Source organism: Pseudopodoces humilis, chromosome 7 (genome assembly GCF_049639895.1).
Source record: "Pseudopodoces humilis isolate 2021_Gansu_Grassland_sample_001 chromosome 7, ASM4963989v1, whole genome shotgun sequence".
Taxonomy (NCBI): domain Eukaryota; kingdom Metazoa; phylum Chordata; class Aves; order Passeriformes; family Paridae; genus Pseudopodoces; species Pseudopodoces humilis.
Genome location: NC_142206.1, coordinates 102,305 through 112,044, shown reverse-complemented (window position 1 = coordinate 112,044; position 9,740 = coordinate 102,305). Strand labels below are relative to the sequence as shown.

General features: G+C 40.5%; 1 long non-coding RNA gene across 3 annotated transcripts; it reads left to right on the top strand.

Moving 5' to 3' along the window:
• The first annotated feature begins 2,052 nt into the window (after nt 1-2,052).
• LOC148183939 (uncharacterized) lies at nt 2,053-8,837 on the top strand. 3 transcript variants are annotated; one of them, XR_015772940.1, is made up of 4 exons: nt 2,053-2,394; nt 4,300-4,383; nt 7,210-7,261; nt 7,339-8,837. It is a non-coding gene; the product is annotated as an uncharacterized LOC148183939 (long non-coding RNA). The 3 variants fall into 3 exon arrangements; XR_015772939.1 differs by having other exon boundaries at nt 7,210-7,515; nt 7,603-8,837; XR_015772938.1 differs by having other exon boundaries at nt 7,210-8,837.
• Nucleotides 8,838-9,740: the final 903 nt, after the last annotated feature.

Below are 9,740 nucleotides of genomic sequence, written 5' to 3'. Positions count from 1 at the left end.
ATAAACTTTATATTATACATATATATATTTATGAAGTACAGAAAACATAGATGGTCCAAGGTAGAAAAGCCAAGGGAAGCCTTTGAAAGGAGAGAAAGGAGGAGATGGAAGGGACCTGCTGAAGCCACCAATAATCAGTGAATCACAGCCCTCATAAAACCCCCACAGAGAGGGCAGAGCTCACAGCCTCTGTCTCCAGAAAGCAATCACTGCCTGATTAGAGAAAAATTATTACTGAAAGCTGCACCTTCATCTGTGAGCAGTCAAGGAGAAGCCAAGGAACAGCTTCATAAGCTGTGACAGCAGGAGACCAAAGCATGAGATGTTTGTCCAGCCCACACCTGCTTCCACTGGTACCTCCATATCAGACCCCTTGGACCCCACCAGAACAACAAGGTTTTATTACAGCAGGCTAATAATAACTAATAACAACTTTAACTGCTCTCTTCTGCATTTTGAGTCAGCTGATGAAGGCATGTACAGGCCCATAAAGAAAACCCCACAGGCTGAGAAAGTCTCCACACCTTTTGGCACTAGAAAGACGAAGCAGACACCCCAGAGCATACTAATAAATGGTTACTTTTATGTGCAGCAGCGGCATTAAGTCTCTATCTCCAAAAAACCTTCCAATCCTATTTATTTCACTAGAATAGTGGCTCTGATTTCACAATTTACTGTATCATAAATGCAGCAATACAGAAGCAGCAGTAGAGAATTGTGACATAGTTTTATACATGGATTAAAAGTTTACACAGTTTAAAACTCTATGCTGTACTGCAGCAGTATTCCATTAATTCCAAATTAATTGTCCAAGCAATCCTAGCTAAGCTCTCCTGAGCAGTACAGAATAACAGAATAACAATATCACCACTACGAGCCCTCTAATGAGGAGCAGCTGTGCATCTGCAGAGATTAAAGAGCCTGAACCCTCCTTGAGCTTTTTCCCTGGAAGCAGCCACAATCACAGGCTTTGAAGGCAAATACAACGACTCCAGAGAGCTTAAAAAGAGAACTTTTGGTGGGGGAGGAACCACAGGAAAACATAAGGTTCTCTCTCACAATGAGATAACAATCTGGATGTACATACTTATCTTAAAGCACTTAAAGACTTAAATTCATCTTGTATGTCTGTACTCATCAGAAACTCAGAAAAAAAGTCTAAAGGGCTGTGAGCAAACATCTCCTGTTTTTCTTTCCTAGGATGGGACAACTAAAAGCACAAATAAGGGGGTCATCACCCTATTAAGATTAGCAGCATAGCTCTGTACAGCTTCCTGTCAGTGCAGTAATTCAGGAAATTAGAGTTTCATAAGTGTATCTGATGTAAATTAAAAAGTATTTAGAAATTAAAGAGAAAGAAGAAGTGGAGAGCTGTGTTTTTTGGGGTTTTTTGTGCACACAAAATAGACAAGCTTTATGAAGTTTTATATAGTAACTACTTTATCCACTAGTTTTCAAAGGTTTCTAAGTTTACTAAGTTTTCTAAGCTACCTCATCACATTTTTAGGCAATATCAGTTGTGGTATTAGTCAAGAAACCAACTCCAGTCATTGTGCACTCTGAAACTCCCAGGATTATAAAAGCAATACCTGAAGAACACAGTGAAATATGGGCAGGAAAACAGATATTAATCAAAGTCACTAACCTTATTCTCTCTCTCCAATTCCCTGACAAAAGAAGAACTTGTGAGGAGCTCTGCAGCGTCTCGGCCTGCAGGAGTGAGGGGAAGGGGAATGATTGAGGCGCCAGGCTGCAGGTGTGTGCCATCCCAGCTAACTGCTCACACCTGGGCTCTGCCAGCTCCACCCCAGAACTGCCCTCTGGAGCTCTCAGTCTGTGCAGTCTGTGCTGCTCATCTGACTCATCTCACTACAACAGGAGTGAAGTGCTGGAGCTGCCAGGCTGCAGGTGTGTGCCATCCCAGCTAACTGCTCCTGGGCTCTGCCCCATCCCAGCCAAGTGCTCACACCTGGGCTCTGCCCCATCCCAGCTAACTGCTCCTGGGCTCTGCCCCATCCCAGCCAAGTGCTCACACCTGGGCTCTGCCCCATCCCAGCCAAGTGCTCGCTCCTGGGCTCTGCCCCATCCCTGGAGCCCTCTGCAGGGCTCAGTCTGTGCAACCTGTGCTGCTCACCTGAATCATCTCACTACAACACGAGGGGAGCACAGGGCAGACACAGATATCTGTTCCCAGACTCTGCAGTGTGAAATACTCACAAAGCTTTGGAGAGACTAAAGACTGGGGGGTTTTATTTTTAGTTTTATGTTTGGTCTAACAAAGAGCTCACTGTTTTTAAGAATCTCACAATTTCTGAACTTAAGTCTGCAGGTCAGCCCAAGAAATCCACTGGTGATTTATTTTCACTTTTCCAGACTCTACAGAGGAGAAAAACTGTAAGTATGAAGGACAAAAGAGTCTAAAGCTACAGAGACATGTAAAGCAAGATGTAAAGAGAGAATTGTTTGGACTCTTAATTAACTATTGCTTTTCCTGAGACCCTTTAAAAAATCATATAACACTGAAAACACCAGGGATTTTTGAAAATAATTTAATTCAGATCTGCAGTCCAAATATAATGCCAAATTGTCTATAAAACACAACTAAATGGAGCCTCTTTTCTTTGATTTTCACGGAAAATATTTTTTCAAGATTATTCAGTATTTCTGATACCTGCAGCTAAAAAACCCAAACTGTGATGAACTGACTACAACAAACATTCCCTGTTCTTTGCCCTGTGAGGGGAGGGAGGGAGACTGGGGGTGAAGCTGGACCCAGAAGAAGGGATGGGCAGAGGGAATGCTGAGCCTGGCTGAGGAGGGCAGTGACAGAGGGGCTTTGGTGGGCGCTCCCCTGCCTGGCTCCAGCAGCTCTGCTGGGTACAGCTGTGGGCCATGGCAGGACTGCCACTGCAGCAAAGTGACTTCAGCGTGGATAAATGTGTGAGGTTTTCTGTTTTGCTTTAATGGCAATTTCTGTGCTGCTTTTGCCTCTGAATTATTGCAAGACTCAAACCCAGAAAATGCAGCAGCACACTAGAGTTGTGTGTCTGACAAAATGAGCAAATCATGATCTCTTGGTGTGAATGGAGTGTGCAGGTCCACAAAAAAAATCAGTGAGACGTAAGATTAAGGCAAGATTGATGTGTAATTGTATTTAGACAGACGTTTGCTGTTTGTCACTTGAAGTCTGAGCAATGATTTTCCAGATGAAAACATTCTGTATCTGTCATCTGTTTTTTATCAGAAATTCATAGGGTGAATATTTTAATCTTAGTTGAAAAGAAACTTGAGAAGTAAATAAAAATAAGGTAATACGAATATTAACTCTAAAATCTATTCATACATAAATATGAGGAGATACATTCAGCACTAATGACATTCTTCCTGAATGAATATATATCTTCTCATTGTTCATTTTGTTGACATGACCATGAACTCGTGTGGGGGGCTAAAGCTTCTCTATGACACCCTCAGGTGTGCTGGGACTAACTTTATGTGCATACATTTCCAAGCTCAAAGGGTGCATGAAAAACAAGGAGGGAATGTGCATTCTAGGGTGCATTAAAAAATCATTGGCATTAAAAAACCGATATTAATGGAATACAAATGCTCACTGAGAGGGTGATAGTGGTCAAATAGCATTACTGAAGTGTAAGGTTCCCTGAGAAAGAGCGATGGATAGTGCTGAAGACCAAAAACAAAAAACCCATTTTGGGGGGTTTTTTCCCTTTTCATCTTTGTGATCTTCCAGTATTGTGGGGAAATGTTTCTGTCTGTTGTTTGTATGAACAGAAGTGTTCATTTCATGTGTGTGAAATGAGTTTTGCAGGAAGAATCCAGGATCAGTGCCCCTGCTAGGTTGCTTCTAATTGATCTTTTTTTTTGTAAATGCAGGGGAAAAAAACAAATCTAAACCATCCTATTCGGTACTTCTTTGTGTCTGACCTGTTCAGAAGGAATTAGGAGCATGCTGAATGTGTTGATAGAGCACAATTTATTCATTGTAGAAGCTGGAAAGATTCAGCATTCACTGTGAATGCTTTTGCTGAATGTGAGCTCCTGAATCGCTTTTTTTGTGTGCAATGCAGCAGGAAGTTCTCCATTTGCACTTAATCTGTGTTTATTATATACCAGAGGGCCAAAATCAACCCAATTATAAGCAAATAAAATTCTGTTGATGCCAGGGAAGTTACCCAAGTGCTAAGCTTGTTACCTGATATTCTTTACCACGTTGGTTAGCAGAAATGGGCACTTGCTTTCTAAGAATGTTGACTGCAGGTCTTTTTCATTTCTCTTTAGTTTATCATGCTTTTAAAACCTCTCAAAATGATCATGAGAGATGACAGACAACACAGACTTGCTAGACACCACTGCTGGCTTTGGGTAAGTTGTTTAGATATTACATTTAGATCTTTATGTTCTTCCTTTCATCTGGTAATAAGATGTTTACAATGAACCATTTTCCTCCTCAGGCCATTTTCCATGAGATGAAGTTGTCCACAAGCAGGAAAGCAGCACACCATTGCCTCTGACTACACAACTGCTAGCTTAGATAAGCTTTGCTCTGATAGAAAATCATCAAGCTTGTACTGTTTATTTTTTTTCCTTTCAAGACTGAGTGCAGCACAAGGAATGATGGAAGCAGGAGGAACTGAGGGTGGGGAATATGGTGACAATTCTGGCAGTGAATTCAGTACTGCCAGCGTTTTGAGGCTACAATGAAGATTCAAAGAATCTTCATGTTTCATGGCATTTTGATGCTTTGTTGCCATGATGTCTTTTTCTTGTATGCTCTGACTAATTAAATCCTTGGCAATATTTGTACGGGTTTTCAAGTTGATTTTCATTCAGAGATTAAATGCTTAGTGTAAATGAACTACAGGTACAGAAAACACATTCCATCTAAAATTTATCTAGGCTATGAGAGCACTATTCTTCCTCAGGTGTGGAACAACTTTAATTTGTATTGCCTTTTTTTTCCCACTCACTATTACTTACAAAGAGCACAGTCAATATTAATAAGTAAAAAAAACACATTCACTGGGACCTAGCTTAAGATGTTAGACATCCTGGGCGAAGATTCTAACGATTTAGGTGTTGGTCCCTCTCAAAAACTCCATCTGAAATAAAAGCAAGCAAAAACCCCAGCAGCCTGTGAAGAGCCTGGTGCTGGATTGTGTTCTGAGGTTGGTTCTGCAGCAGGTTTCAGGGCACTGCAGCAAATAGAGCACAGCTATTCCAGTCAGGCAAGCGTGGGACCTGCTGCTTTGGCTCACTGGGAATCAGACACAGGACTGGAATCATCACCCAGTGATGACATGTTGCAAACACCAATGTATTTGTCCCTTGACTTTCATAATTCAGGTTATTTTTTTAAATATTCCTTTATATTCTATTACATGGACAATATAGAGCTGGCAGTGTAGGAGTAAGTTTGGGAAGTGTAATAATGCCAGTACAAAACTCTGAAGTTGCAAGGAGCTTTAAGACTGTGCTATTCTATGAAAAACAGTAATTGTATAAACAATTTGTGGCCCACTAATAAAAATGTCATTTTTTTCAAACTAGAATGTTAATGGTTGCTGCTTGTATAGTTAATTTTACTCTCAAATTAATTGGACTCCTCAGTATTGTATTACTTGTAATTAGCCACAGGGTTTTTTTTTTCTTTTTCCCTTTTTTCTTAATGAGTTATTTAAAGTACTTTATCCAGTTCCAAAGAAAAATCAGGATGTTTTCTCCAGCAATCAAGGTGCCTAGTTTTACACATTCACAATCCTGTTTTTCTCTGGAGATTCTAATGCTGGTTAATGGGTCTCTTTCATTTTGTGAAAAGTATTGCTATGGGTACTGCATCCAAATTACCATTTTGCTTGTTTATGCAAAGCCTAACAATGATGATCATACTGCTCTGACCACATCTTCACAGAAAATTATTGGACTTCTACGTGAAACATAGGAAATGGTAGATAATGTATGCACTGTTTGTTATCACCTTAACCTATGAACCCAGTTGGTGTGGGATTTTATTCACTATGAAAACAATGTCTCTTTACAAAGGATTTAACTCGGATTTAACCTTCTATCTCTATAGCAAGCAATTTTGAGTGGGAAAGAGCTCATAAGAGAGCTGCCTTATTTACTCACAAAGATATCCCACCATCATGCACAGAGGTTTTCCTAAAGCAGCCGCTGCCTTGGGTATGTTTCCAAGGCTGAGGGTTTAGGACTTTAAGTTAGAAGCGTTTGGCTGAGGAAACAAAGCAGACTAGGAGTTTAATGACTCTTTACAACTGAACATGAGAGGAGATTGTGGCCTGCTGGGGTTGGTCTCCCAGGTAACAAGTGATAGGATGAGAGGAAATGGCCTTGGGTTACAGCAAGGGAAGTTTGGATTGGACATCAGGAAAACAATATTCAGTGAAAGGGCTGTCAAGCACTGGAATAGAGTGTCCAGGGAAGTGTTTGAAGTCACCATTCCTGGAGGCATTTAAAAGCCTGTAGATGTGACACTGAGGGACATGGTTTAGTGCTGGACTTGGCAGTGCTGGGTTAACAGCTGGATTTGATGATCCTGGAGATCTTTTCCAATAGAAACGACTCCATGGTTCCATGATTCTACAGCCTTTCACACACAACTTCCCTCTCAAGTCAATCCAGCACCAGTTTGGCAAAGTGAAGCTGATGCTAACTGGTGGATTTGTTTGATTTCCACTGACAGGAGCTTTGTCACGGGTTGTATAACAGCATCCAGCCATTGCAGCAATAAAATATCTGTAGCTGTTACACATAAACAGCTTTAGTCCCAATGTGCTTATCTCCACCGGCAGGGTGGTGTAAAAGAATCCCCTGCTTCTGCTCCAGTTCATATTCAGCTTCTCTGTGACTGTGATATTGATGTTCCCCCTTGAACTGCCTTCATGATTTGTTTACTTAGGTATGATAAGTGATGTCAGATATTAGGCCTTGCTTAAAGATAACAGCAAAGACAATCAGCTTCAAAAATGAGAACAGGCTTGAGCTTGCAGACCTTGAAATAACCTGCTTAGCCACTTCTCTCTATGTGTGGTGCCATGCATTACTTTTAAAGAAATATTAAATTGTATAATATCTCAGAATTTATGTACTAAACTAAATGAAATACCTTATCTATCATGATGCTTTGTGGTTTTAATTTTAGATTGATTGATCTTTTCCCTTGTTCTACAGGACAGTTTGCTACATCAGCAGTCAATCCCTGGAATGACAACAGGATGCCAGAGTAAGAGAGTAGAAATTCTAAACTTCTGGTGAAACTTCTTACTTCAGAAACTAAAGCAAACAAAATCTTTCTGTCAGACATCTGGAGAAGTAACAATGTCAGATCTCACGTCGGTTTGCAGCCAGCTGCACAGCAGTTCCAGAATGCATATTCCTATGGAAATAAATCTTCCCTTTCCACTGGTTTTCAGGAGGGGTACAGAATTTTGCTTCCACCAGATTTAGTTTGAAGATGTTGAGGGACACAGCAAGATGGTGAGACACTTGTCCACAGCACAGTATTGAAAATGTCCTCTATATGGGTGTCTGGATTGAGGATACAAAATGAAATTTCTTCTGAAGCCTTTTGTGCAGGTCTGGAAGGTCTTTGATCACAGTCCATTCCCTAATTGAACTCTAGAGAATAAAACTGCTCTCTTTCTGCCTGTTGCCTTTTGCACCCATCAGAAATCCAAGCAGAGGGAGATCTGTAGAGCAGCATCTCAGTCAGCATGTGTCACCAGGAGACCTGGCCATAAAGGCAGTGTGCCTTCAAGTTATTTAAGGGACAACCCTGGAAGATGATGTGTATTACCTCAGATTTTCTTCAAGTTGTGAGCTGTTGAATCACTGCTAAGAGGCTGGAAAATTGCATCAGAAAAGCCTCTCAGGGTAAGGGAAGCACTGAAGAAAGATGGAGAAGAAGGTGCAAACTACAGACTACAACCTGCCCTCTGCTGCATCAGGTGCATGAGACTACAAATTGTGTGATTGCAATCCAAGAGAAATTGAGTTCATCCAGCATCTGAATGCCTTGATGGACTAAAACTTCATCTGGGGACATCCAACAGCACTCCAAGGCCTTAACAGTCCTGAGTAAGAAAACTGAGTACCTGTAATAATACATAAAAGCGTATGAACCATCTGAATGGAAGATTTCCTTGGACTAAGTGAGGCATGCCCCAGTTTCATTTGATTTCTTGCAGTAGGTCTGGGAGGTTTTACAGCCCAGATATTCCCAGGCCCAGGAGCAGAGATGCCTTCACCTCTGGGATTTGCTGTGGTTTCATCAGACACTTCCCACAAACTCCCTTTGGTTTGGTGCACTCTGACTCCTCAGCTGAGTCCCTGCATCCCAGGTTTGATCCCAGGTTTGATCCCAGGTTTGATCCCAGGTTTGATCCCAGGTTTGATCCCAGGTTTGATCCCAGGTTTGATCCCAGGTTTGATCCCAGGTTTGATCCCAGGTTTGATCCCAGGTTTGATATCTCAGCTGAGTCCCTGGATCCCAGGTTTGATCCCAGATTTGATCCCTCAGCTGAGTCCCTGCATCCCAGGTTCAAACTGCACAGTGGCTCTGGCAAAGCAGATGAGAAATATCTTGTGACATAAGAATTTTCCTTTATTTTGCCTTCAAAAGCTTTCCTTTTATGTGGCTGAGCAAAAGCTAAAAACACAACAAATGCATCATTGAAAAAAACAAATGTTTTCTTCTGAGGTTGTCTAAAAGATTGATTTTGACTTTATCAGCTGGACAACCAGTAATAATCTCCTGTAACTATGGAATAACTGAGGAAATAAAAGTTATTTAAATTTAAGTTTGTAGTTTACATAATTTATTTATCCAATTCACAACAACTCAATGCATTTTAGAAACATTGCAGTTTCTCATGCATGCACTTTTTTTTTCATTTTGGCATTTTCCTGCCTTGCTGTACTCTTTAAGGAGCCCCTCTAAGAAATGGCTGCTATTACTCTTAGGTGATGGAAAAACAGAAAAAAACAAGCAGTGAGTCTGTTTGGGGTTTTTATGGTTTTGATTTTTGTTTCGTTTTAGGTTTTTTTTGCTTTTGAGCACTGTCACTACTGCATTCAAGAGTTACTTTTCCAGGCAGTGAACATGGGTTTCATTTTATAATCCAAAAGAAAATGTCACAGACAAATTATTCTGTATTAGAAATACTGAGAGCATTCTCTTTTTCCTCACTGCCTCTACATACAGGAGAAAGTGATATTATTTAACCTTGAGGTTTAATTATTGCCATATTTTTAGGGAAGCCTTGGAATTTACTTTTCACATTTTTTTGTGAACAGAATTCTATACAGAAGCACTAAAGTTGCATATAGAGAGATAGTATTTTTTGTCTCTGTATAACAGGTATAATTAGTCTCATCCATGCAATTATAAAAGCCAAAATACATTCTAAAAGCTTAGACATATGCTCTCTATTCAGTACTGATTCACTGGAAGGGTTTTTTCCCAAAAAAAATATTTTGTTTAAAAACTGTCTAACACTGTTTGGCTCAAAACACAAAAAACCCCACAGTGCCTTATCACCAAAAAAACCCCCAGTCTTTCCTGTAGGTGGTGTTAACTGTGTTTCTTTTTAGATTCAAATGATCTGACATTCAAAACTGTGGATTAAGTGATTCCTTCAACTTCAGCAGGATTAGCAGCACCTAAATGTTTGAGAAATTCAGGCCAAAATTGTGGATGTGTG